This window comes from Rhinopithecus bieti, unplaced genomic scaffold (assembly GCF_001698545.2).
Source record: "Rhinopithecus bieti isolate Rb0 unplaced genomic scaffold, ASM169854v2 scaffold_58095, whole genome shotgun sequence".
Classification (NCBI taxonomy): domain Eukaryota; kingdom Metazoa; phylum Chordata; class Mammalia; order Primates; family Cercopithecidae; genus Rhinopithecus; species Rhinopithecus bieti.
The window spans coordinates 1,176,205-1,188,406 of NW_016823660.1; the positions used below are offsets into that span (position 1 = coordinate 1,176,205).

The 12,202-nt window shown below is 43.7% G+C and overlaps 1 long non-coding RNA gene across 1 annotated transcript; it reads right to left on the reverse strand.

Moving 5' to 3' along the window:
* Window positions 1–469: 469 nt before the first annotated feature.
* Window positions 470–6,711, reverse strand: LOC108521736 (uncharacterized). The gene is made up of 3 exons (XR_001883264.1): window positions 6,537–6,711; window positions 6,328–6,409; window positions 470–650 (listed from the first exon to the last, which is right to left on the reverse strand). It is a non-coding gene; the product is annotated as an uncharacterized LOC108521736 (long non-coding RNA).
* Between the last annotated feature and the right edge of the window lie 5,491 nt (window positions 6,712–12,202).

Consider the following 12,202-nt stretch of genomic DNA (forward strand, 5'->3'; position numbering starts at 1 on the left):
CAATGGTGCCATCTCGGCTCACTGCAACCTCCGCCTCCCGGGTTCAAGTAATTCTCCTGCCTCAGACTCCCGAGTACCTGGGATTACAGGCACCTACCACCACGCCCGGTTAATTTTGTAATTTTAGTAGAGATGGGGTTTTTCCATGTTGGTCAGGCTGGTCTCGAACTCCTGACCTCAGGCGATCCGCCCGCCTAGGCCTCCCAAAATGGTGGGATTACAGGCGTGAGCCACCGCTCCCAGCCCCTCTTCATGATTTCTAATTGTAGAAAGCAACAAATGAAGATGCAGTAGAGAGCCAAACACACACACGCACGTACACACACACAAACACACACATGCACACATTCCTGGTTCAAATTAAACACTCTCAGGTGTTAAGTGTGCAATCAATTTATATTACCTTTTCTCTCAGGAGGATTTTTCAAGTTTCCTCCTCTTAAAGTTAAAAAAAAAAAGTTCCTGGGCGTTGGTTACAAAGCAGTCATTAATATTGCTTGCAGTTCTACAGAGATAAAAGAGCATTTACTCACTGGTGAGTGCTCAACCCACTAACTAGCATCTGTCTGGCAAAGAGAAGAATGATGTGTCATTCAGTAGACTTGGCTTCTCCCAGCTGAATTCTGCTTCCTTTTATTCCTCTATGTGATCTGTGCAAAATAGCAAAGCTCAGAGTTAAGCAGGCCCATATGAACATCATCAGTCTCTTTACGCATGTTTTTCTGTTTTAATTTTTGCTAACTCCTTAGAAATATAAACTTTACTATCTTACTAATGCATGCTTTTCATCCAAGTATCATAGCTATAATAAATATTATTTCTTGAGCACTTTCTATGGGCCAAAATGGGCTGGGGCATTACCTACATGATCTCATTTAGTTTTTACAGCCACCATTCAGAGAAGATTACGCAGCTAGGCACTATGGCTCATGCCTGTAATCAGAGCACTTTGAGGGGTTGAGGTGGATGGATCGCTTGAGCTCAGGAGTTCAATACCAGCCTGGGTAACACGATGAAACCTGTCTTTACCAAAAATACAAAAATGACAGTAGCTGTCATCCCAGCTACTCAGGAGGCTGAGATAGGAGGGTCGCTTTAGCCTGGGAGGTTGCAGTGAGCACAGATCATGCCACTGCACTCCAGCCTGGGTGACAAAGCAAAACCCTGTCTCAAAAAAACAAACAAACAAACAAAAAAAGCCCAGAGAAGGTCACCCAATCTCCTGGTGAGGCAAGAGGAACTGATATGCACTCTGAGAGCCGATTTGTGCAGTCTCACAGCTAGAAATGAGCAGGATTGACATTTGAACTCAGGTTCACCTGAATTTCTTTTTTTTTTTTTAGAATGAGAGACAGGGTCTTGCTTGGTCACCCAGGCTGGAATGCAGTGGCACAACTACAGCTCACTGTCACTGTAACCTCAGCTTCATTCCTGGGCTCAAGAAATCCTCCCACCTCAGCCTCCAGAGTAGTTGGAGTGGACTATAGGTGCACCACCTTGCCCTGCTAATTTTTAAATTTTCTTTGTAGAGATGGGGTCTTGCTATGCTGCCCAGGCTGGTCTTGAACTCCTGGCCACTGCATTTCTTTTCACTGATTTTCTTGGCTGACAACGTGGTGTTCACTTTGGAGATTAATTCCACCTTGTCCTGTAGTATAAACTCAACATGTAGAGCCAGCCCAGGTCCTCCTGTGCCAGCTGAGCTTCAGCTTGTCCCCAAGCCTCTCAGGGCACTCACCTTTCTTAGTTTCTCTGCCTTCCAACCCAGGCTCTGTTGAGAATAGAGTTTTGCACAAATCCATGCTGTGAGTTCCATGTGAGCTGGAACCTTTGTGCCCCTCTACTAGGTGCCCATTGTGTTCATAGTTGTTGAACTAAGCCTTGGTCTCCTCACCCATGACCTAACCCCTTTCCTAGTCTGTACAGGCTCTTGCCCTCTCACTTGCTGTCAGCCTCTGGCTGCCATCTTCCTGTACAGATCGATCACTGTTAGCTGGGCATGGTGGCTTACACCTCTAATCCCATGTATTTAGGAGTCCAAGGTGGGAGCACTGCTTGAGGTTAGGAGTTCCAGACTAGCCTGGGCAACAGAGTGAGACCCCATCTCTACAAAAAATTAAAAAATTAGCTGGGCATGATGGTGCATAACTGTAGTCCCAGCTACTCGGGATGCTGAGGTGGGAGAACCACTTGAGCCCAAGAGTTCAAGGCTACAGTGAGCTATGATTATCTCACTGCACTCTAGCCTGGGCAACAGAGCAAGACCCTGTCTCAAAACAAACAAACAAAGAGAGTCGCTGTCCACTTTGGGCTGTTGCTCACCTGCACTGCTAACCCTGTTCCACCCCCAGCAGCCCTATGTCCTTCTCCTTAGCCAGTCCATGGCATGGAGGTATAGAAGCCAAGTCGGCTTACACCATGAGAGTGAATGGGAAGTAGATCCTTCCAGCCACAAGGCTTTGGGTTTTTCAGAGTGGTTAGAATAGGGTAGGCAGATGCTTCCTTCAGCTTCCATGTTACTAAACAGTTTGCTCCTTTATTCCTTTCCTATATCCTAGGCACGGTCTAGACTGCTTCCACTGCTCATGGATAAGTGCAGATATAAATGGCTTGTGCATAGGGTCACCAGAATGGTAGCCTTGAGGATCCTCCCCAGCTCAGAAAACTCTTATAAACACCAAATGATAAACCTGAGGCCAAAAGACAGCCAAGGAATGATACACAAGGCAAGCATTCTCAAGGACACAAAGCTGAGTGTGCTGGGGCTGCCGTTTCGCATCTCACTTCCAGCTTGTCTGGACAGAAGAGCCTCAGAGCTATCAGCTTCCACAGGATGAGAGAGGTTCAGACAAAGAGCGAGAGAGAGTTTGCCAGAGTGTATGACTGCTTCCAGTTTGGGAGCTGGGGTCTTTATTCATTCAGTAATTTTTACCAAGCACTTTTTTTTAGAGATCGGCTCTTGCTGTGTCACCAAGGCTGGACTGCAGTGGCACAGTCATGACTCACTGCAGCCTCGGACTCCAGGGCTCAAGCAATCCCCCTGCCTCAGCCTCCCAAGGAACTGGGATTACAGGTGGGTACTACTATGCCCAGATAATTTTTGATTTTGGTAGAGACAGGGTCTTGAACTCCTGGCCTCAAGTAATCCTCCCACCTTGGCCTCCCAAAGTGCTGGGATGACAGGTGTGAGCCACTATGTCCGGCCTATGGAGCATGTCTCATGTGCCAGGCCCTACTCTAGGTGCTGGGGACCCAGCAGTCAATGAACAAGACCAAGTCCCTGCCCTTGGAGAGTTTATTAATTATTCGAGTCGCAGGAAAGAAATCATAAATACGTTAAAAATAAAATGACCTTTCCTAATGCTCACAGATAAATTAGTGTAAGCTTAGAGAGGGCCACATGCCATGAAGAAAATACACAGAGTGGGCCAGGTACGGTGGCTCACGTCTGTAATCTCAGCACTTTGGCAGGCCGAGGCAGGCGGATCACCTGAGGTCGGGAGTTGGAGACCAGCCTGGACAACATGGTGAAATCCCGTCTCTACTAAAATTACAAAAATTAGCTGGGCATGGTGGCGGGAGCCTGTAGTCCCAGCTACTTGGGAGACTGAGGCAGAATTGCTTGAACCTGGGAGGTGGAGGTTGCAGTGAGCCGAGATTGTGCCACTGCACTCCAGCCTGGATGACAGAGCAAAACTCCATCAAAAAAAAAGAAAAGAGAAGAAAATACCCAGAGTGACAGGACAGTGAGACTAGGAAGGGAAGGTCCCCCGGGGAGAGGCACTGCAGCCGAGACCTAGGAGGTGGAGGTGTGAAGGAACCAATCATGTGAGACTCTTGGGGGATCATTCCAGGCAGAGGAAACAGCTGGAGATAGCAGAGTGGATCTGCACTAAGAAGGGGCGTTTGCACAGCTCTTCAACAATGCTGGGTACAGATACCTAGAGGAAGAAGCAGGCATTCCCAGGAGAAAGGGGCGAGAGGAGCTGTGACAAGGGAGGGCACACACCGGCAGCAGGTAGAAGAAATCGGTGCAACGTAGGGTGGAGGTGGGCAGTGGCAAGAGCTGCCAGGGAGGGCTCTGGGTCAGCTTGCCGGCTGGGATGAGCCACCCAGTGAACCTGAGTCCTCTCCAACCTACTTCTTAGGAGAAGGCTGATGCTGTCCTATGTAGCAAAGCAGCTACTGTGCATGCTCCAGAGAGAGCTTGGCAAAGCCAGCTGAGGGCCTGAATGTTTCCATTCTAGGGTGGCTTTGTGCCAATGTATTCTGAACCCAAAATCAAGATTCTCTGTCCATCAGGTATAAGTACACTTATGCTACAGGACGGACTCTGGAGGCCAATGGAGAACTCTCCTGTGCTTGCAGCCTGTGACGCAGTCCTGCGCTCAACATGTGGGTGCTGTCCACCTCCCTGACTCTGCAAAAGAAGCCACTGTCCACCCCTACCCAGGTAGCTCTGCAAGTAAGGTGACTAGAGCAGAGGCAGAAGAGGTTTTCGAGAGGACAAAGCCAGCAGTGGCTCAGTTGTGGAGAGAAGTGAGTCATCGTAGTTAAGTAGCCAGCACGTTGTATGCACTTGCACAGTGTCAGGCCCTGTGCTCAGGGCTTTCGTCACCCATATCCCTGCCAGTCATCCCACATAGGATAAAACAAAACGCAGCGTTCTCTGGGTCAAGTTGCTTGTCTGTGGCAAGTCAACTAGGAGGGGACAGAATGAGGGTTTGAATTCAGTAGATCACCTCCTGAGACAATGTACAGAACATCTTCCCCCAAAAGAGGTATGTTCATTAAGATAAGTTCTCTGTCATTTCCCACTTCCTATGTCTTTAGGGGTTTACCTGAAGTTCTGACATTTATTTTTGAAAGTGCAACCACCCTTCTCTTGCCCCATCCCTAGTTTCCCAGGGAGGCTTCTCACCGGTTAGCACTGGCTTGCTGAATGTAGCCCAACACCGCCACCTGGTGTTGAAGGCCCATGACAAGCCCAGTGACCACCACAGACATGGCTGAGACCCAGCGGTCCTGACCGCTGCTTTAAAATGTTTTGTATTTTTTTCGTTCTGACTCCAAAAGAACATGCTTATTGTAAAACATTTAAGTATGTAAGGAGTAAGTGGAAAAGCCTGCTTGCACAATAGAACGTGAAGCCTACTCTGCTTTGACCGCCATAGGGGTATTTCTCTAATTATTCCTATCCCCAAATTCCATCAAATTGTGTTTGCTTTTGTGATGACAGTTTTTTTTTTTTTTTTTTTTTTTTTTTTTTTTGAGACAGTCTCGCTCTGTCACCCAGGCTGGAATGCAATGGGGCGATCTCGGCTCACTGCAACCTCCACCTCCCAGGTTCAAGCGATTCTTGTGCCTCAGTCTCGCGAGTGGCGGGGACTACAGGCATGCACCGCCACGCCTGGCTAATTTTTGTATTTTCAGTAGAGGCAGGGTTTTGCCATGTTGCCCAGTCTGGTCTCGAACTCCTGACCTCAAGTGATCTGCCTGCTTTGGCCTCCCAAAATGCTGTGATTACAGGTGTGAGCCACCATGCCCAGCCTATTATAGTTATGTAGGATAACAGCCTTATTCTTAGGAGAGTCACACTAAAGTGTGCAGGGATACGTCCCACCATGTCTGCAGTTGGCTTTCAAATGGTTCAAACAAGAGAGCATACAGAGACAGAGAAATAGGACCATGTTAATCACTGAATCTCAATGGGGAATATACGAGTAGGTGCTCACTGTATAAGTTCTTTCAACTTTTTATAGGTTTGATATTTTTCAAAATAAGAAGTCACAGCATCACTGTTGAGTGAGGAGAGAGGAAAGACAGCTGGAATGTCAAACATCCACACTTAGGAAAGCTGACATGAGTGCCCTTCCATATGAGTGGGACTCCTAGGTGCTGCATGGTGCTAACAAGCAAGCTGAATGATGTAGGATGGATTCCAGCCAAGAACCTCAATGGTAGCATTAAACCTTCTTGGAGATACGCAGTCTTCCCCTGCCTGAGAAGCTCAGTGGCCCCAACCAAACAAAACATGGTAAACTTTACACGGCATTAAATGCAATTCACCAGAGTGATTTGCAGCAAGAACTTCCTGTTATGACCACCATCAGTGATTCTTTGGAAGCAGAGAGGATGCAGACAAGGGGGTCCCCATGATGAATGGCCGCCAAGGCATCAATGCAAAGGCTTGGCATTTGCTCTGCAGTTTGCGCTGACCTTGTCCCCAGGCACAGTTTTCCTCTTTCCTGGTTCAACTACATGGAAACAGCTCAGTTCCTTCCTCTAGTGCTGGACACAGACACGTTTCTCTTCCTAGGTTCTCACCTTCATTCTCTACCAGCAGCTTTTCTAACACTTTTCTGTTTTTACACTAAAGCAGGAAATGCTAGCTCCTAGCAAAGCCCACCTGGAAAATAACAATAGGTGAAGAGATTCGATTAAAGTTCCCAAAATGCTAGTTGATATCTTGTCTTGAGGGGTTGGGGCAGAGGGGAATGGGCGTGTGTGGAAGAAGTAGAATGAAAAGATCTCACCAGGATTGTGGGAACCAGAGAGTGCCACCATTTCTGAAGTTAATCGCTCCAGTCATCTGACAAATTCTTCTGGGAGACATGCATTTAACCAAAGTAAATATTGAAAAAATTTTGCAATTCGTTCACATAATGGAAACCCCACTGAGGAAAGCAGTGAAAAGGATTTTGTAATGAAGCCTCTCTTTCCCCAGATCTGCATCTTTTTGTCCCAGGGCTGCCTGCAGGGCTCCACCATTATGACCTCATACCTGTGAGATTTCTTAAAGGCAATTCACACTGTGTTCAAATTGGAAACAGTTTTTTGCACATTTAAAAGAGGACCCTCGGCTGGGCGCGGTTGCTCACACCTGTAATCCCAGTACTTTGGTAGGCCAAGGCGGGTGGATCACCTGAGGTCAGGAGTTCAAGACCAGCCTGACCAACACGGTGAAACTCCATCTCTATAAAAACACAAAAATTTAGCTGGGCATAATGGCGTGTACCTGTAATCCTGGCTACTCAGGAGGCTGAGGCAGGAGAATTGCTTGAACCTGGGAGGTGCAGGTGCAATGAGCTGAGATGGTTGCAGTGAGCTTAAACCTGGGAAGCAGAGGTTGCAGTGAGCCCAGGCTGTACTCCAGCCTGGGCAACAGAATGAGACTCCATCTAAAAAAAATAAAAAATTAAAAAAAATATATATATATATATAAATTAGTTTAACTAGACAGCCTACAGTGCTATAGAATATTTATTTCTCCCATCTAGCTGTAATTTTATATCCTTTAACCAATTAATCAATTTCTCCCTATTCTCTCTCCCCTTCCCAGCCTCTAGTAACCACTTTCTATTTCTATGATATCAACTTGTTTAGGTTCTGCATATGAGAAGTATGTATCTTTCTGTTCCTGGCTTATTTCACTTAACATAATGTTCTCCAGGGAATGACAGCCTTTCATTTTCTTAACGGCCAAATAGTATTCCATTGTGTATACATACCACACTTTTATCCATCCACTGATAGACACTTGATTCCCTATCTTGGCTATTGTGAATAGTGCTTGCTGCAGTAAACATGGGGTTGCAGGTATCTCTTTGACATATGCTTTTCTTTAGGTATAGGAAATGCTACTAATGGAATTGCTGGATAATATGGTCATTCTATTTGTAGTGTTTTTTATTTGTTTGTTTGTTTAAGACAGTGCCTTGCTGTTTCGCCCAGGCTGGAGTGCAGTTGTGTGATCTTAGCCCATTGCAATCTCCACCTCCCGGGTTCAAGTGATTCTCTTGCCTTAGCCTCCGGAGTAGCTGGGATTACAGCCATGCACCACTGTGCCTGGCCCTATTTGTAGTTTCTTAAGGAAACTCCATACTGCCCTCCATAATGGCTGTACTAGCATCACATTCCCACCAACAGTGATTGAGTTCCCTTTTCTCCAATCCTTGCCAGCATGTTATTTTTCATCTGGTAATAGTCAAAAGTGGAGTTGATATCTCGTGGTTTTGATTTCCATTTCCCTGATTAATGGTATTGAGCATTTTTTTCATACCACTGTATTTTAGATAGTATCTTTGGAACTCTTGTGCTTGTGAAACAGATACAAGTGGAGCCTGAAACTACTCTGACATTTTAAAAGTGAGAGCCCTCACCAACCATGGTAGTATTTTCAGTTTATCACTTTAACATTTTTATTTCATAAAGGTAATAAAATGTTAAGGCATCAAAATGTGGGGCAAAACGTGAACTTTAAAAGACTTCTTGACAAGTATCTGTTGATTCTCCAACATGTGTTGATTCTTCTAGGTGATGGGGATACATAAGACACAAAAATGACAAAAATCACTGTCCATACGTTCTGTTGTCCCAAGATAAAGCCCTTGAACTACCTAAACGTGTAAGAAACAGTTCATACTAGCACACATACGCTGACCAAATTGGGCAATTAACAGAAGGCATCTTAAAAAAGGAAGCTCATTTATGGGGAAAACAATGGCATGAAGTGCCTGTTCAATCTTAATCTTCCCATCCATTGCAAAGGCAGGCAATTCTTATATCCTAGCCTTTTACCTTTAAGATGGATATGGGTAGTACAGATGTTCTATTAGTGACACAGCTTAGAATGTGATGAGTGCCTGGTTCCTGTTCTAAAAGCCAAAAGGGGCTGGTTGGATATCAAGGCATCTTCTGAACCAGTTTCAGTCCTACCTAGTGAAACCAGGACAATCTCCAACTCCCATGCCTCACCCAATCCTGGCTCTAGAAGCAGGGTCACTTCCTACCAGTCCCATCTCCCCAAGATTGTCACATCAGAAGCATCATCTCATTTCTCATTGGCTTTACCCCTAAAATGTGTTCCTAAGAGGCTATGATTACTGGTTCAGTTGGTTACCCTTGCTTAGAGACTCCATTTCATTAATGCCAACAATTTACGACAGGTTTGCAGTTAGGTTTTGGTGACCAATTGCAATCTTTTTTTTTTTTTTTTTTTTTAATGCTACTTGCTGTTCCTTTTCCATCTCTCAAGGTGAGGGGACCAAAATCAAAACGAAGAAAAAAAAATTCATTAACCCTTTTACATCTTCACAGGTTCGGATTCTGTCCAAAGCCCTTTATAAACATTCACAATTCACTCAACACATCTGGTGTTGTTTTGAAGAAAACGTCAGTGAAGAGTGATGGAGGGTGCTTTTAGATGGTCTGAGCCATCAGGAAAGGCAAAGAAAACCCCAAAAAAAGTCTCACTAAGGCTGGTTTCGAACTCGAGCTCAAAGCAATCCTTCCACCTTGACCTCCCAAGTGCTAGGATTACAAGGGTAAGCCACCGTAACTGGCCCAGGAAAAGCCTCTTTAAGGAGACTGATAAAGGGGCAGCAAGCTGTACCAATTTCTATCACGAGCTTTCTAGGCAGAAGAAATGCAAACCCGCAAGAGACTGCAGTGATGAAAACGTGGTAATAATCAGGGGCTTGAACGTGCAAGCCATGGTAATGAGCTCTGGGTTTTGTTCTGAGTGTGAAGCATTGCAGGATTACGTACAGAACGGCCTGGCGTCTACATTTCACTCTGCTGGCTGGAGAACAGGTTGTGTATGTGTGGAGGTGGGGTGGAGTGAACCTTGGAAGATCTGAGTAGAAGCAGAAAGGTTAGGAGATCGTGGCAGGGATTTGGTTCAATGATCGTGGATTGGACTAGAGAGGTAAACATTAAGGAAACATTTTCAAAGACAGCTTGTGGGTCTTGATGGATTAAATATGGAGTGTTAGGAAAAAATAAAGGATGACTTGATTTGGGTTTTGGGCAACTTTTAACAATGACAGTGTCAATCACTAAAAAACTGAAAAGACGACAATAATCTAAGCACAAACCATGAGTTCTTTTTGAAGCACATGCCGTGTTAAGGAAAGCATCTAAGTGGACTGTTTTTGGGAACTCAAAGATATCAGGGCTGGAGATAATCTGGTTGCAAAGTATAAAGTAGCACATGAATGGGATTTTCAGAGCCAAGAGCCTGGATGAGATCATCCAGGCAGGCTGCACATCAGGGCACTATCAAAGGTCATGATCAGGAAAAGGAGAGTACCGCAAATTAGAGCAGGACCTAGAGTCCCAACTTTATGCCACAATTTTCACTAAAATGTTTCAGAGACTATTGAAACACACCGACTGATTAAAATTTTAGCAGTAATCTGTATTTTAGATTTCCTTACTCAAATACAAATTATGCATTCTAAGACTTTCAAAACAGTTCTGAAATAACTGCACAATATAGTCAAAACATATTTATTACTTTTCAGTGTCATTTTGTACACTCCCGTACAAATACAAGAATATAGCTGTATTTACAGGTATTGAAAAGAAATCTGTATATTCAATCCCAACATCTAAATACAGTAGCTGGAAGTCCTGAACTACAATAGTTCCGGTGCGCAGAGTGAATTATTTCCCGCATTGCCCTCTCCCCTTTAAAACAGTCCCTCAAAGATACGGTGGTTTTTGAACATAATAAACTGTTTTGGAAATGGGTAACAATTCCTGGCAAAGTTTTAGGGACCTCCTTCCCAAGATTTTACAAGTGTGAAACCATAAGATTTAGAAGAAAAATAAAACTACTCATTTGGGCTGTTAAAAGAAGCATAATGTCTTGAAACAGGGCTGAAACATGTTTTTAGTCTGGAATCACAGTCGCTTTACAATCAGGTTAGACAAGTTAGAAAAATAAAAAGCGTAGGAAAGCTGGATCTTCAAGGGAGTCTCTACCTTCTTTCATCAAATATATTGTTACAATACCACAACATTTTATAAGTTTGACTAGAGACTACTAATCTTTCAAAACAGGGGAGGAAAAAAAAAGCCACTCAAGAAGTTCCCTAGAGGCTATTCAGTATTTCTAATTATCTGAACCAAGGTACATGCTCAAATCCATGGCCAACTAGAAAAGGAATATTCCAGTCCAGAACATTATGCTTAACAGTTATTCCTATTCCTTAGTTAAGGTTAGGAGCTGGATACCATGTCTGTATTAAGGTGCAACATTTAAAATATTTCCACAAAACCTTGTTTTCTGTGTTTAAAAATTCACTACTGGCTGGGCGCAGTGGCTCATGCCTGTAATCCCAGCACTTTGGGAGGCCAAGGCAGGCAGATCGCCTGAGTTCGAGACCAGCCTGACCAACATGGAGAAACCCCGTCTCTACTAAAAATACAGTATTAGCCAGGCGTGGTGGTACATGCCTGTAATCCCAGCTACTCGGAATGCTGAGACAGGAGAATCGCTTGAACCCAGGAGGCGGAGGTTGCGGTGAGCTGAGATCACGCCATTGCACTCCAGCCTGGGCAACGAGAGCGAAACTCTGTCTCAAAAAACAATAATAATAGTAATAATAATTCACTACTAAGAAATGTCAAATTAGGCGTTTTCTCCTAAATGTATGTGACTAATACATTTAGGGATGTAAACTTTAAAAAAAAAAAAAAAAAAAAAAAAACATAGCTACACAGACCAGTAGACTATTAGCAAATCAAATTCAAATTGACCTAAATCACATTGCCATCTGATAAGGAAACATTTGCCTATTCCAACAAGCTGCTCACTTCCTTCCAGAAAAGATACAGTAAGGTTTCTAGCTTAACACAGCTATTTGGGGTTTCATTTACATGCACTAATTCAATTCAGCAGATGTTAACAATCTCACAGAGGTATGAACATGACAAGAAATTAATGACATTTGTCTTACATTTAAAAAGTACTCTTAAATTACAGGAAAATATCAGCTTCCAGTATAAGATTTTAATTCCTTTTAATTACACTGGAACATTTTTGTATTTTAGAAAACACCAACACTATCGCTTACAGTTAACTTTTTGAGTTACTGAAAAGCCTCAACATTTAACTTCCATACTTTAAATATATGCTTAAAGCACAAGAACAATTTCAAAATTTATGTTAGCATCTGAGAATGTAGTAACATTGACACTGATGTCTAACAAAAAATAAGCCCTTGGTGCTGGCAGTTTTGGAAGCACATATCTGCCCCTTCAGAAAAAACAAAAAACAAAAACAAAAAAAAAAAATCACCAGAACACTCTAAACCTATTTAAAAAAAAAAAAAAAAAAAAAAAAAGGAAGAAAAAAAACCAACTTTTAAAAGAACTTTGGTAAAATATTAAAAATTTTAAAAAAAAAAAATTT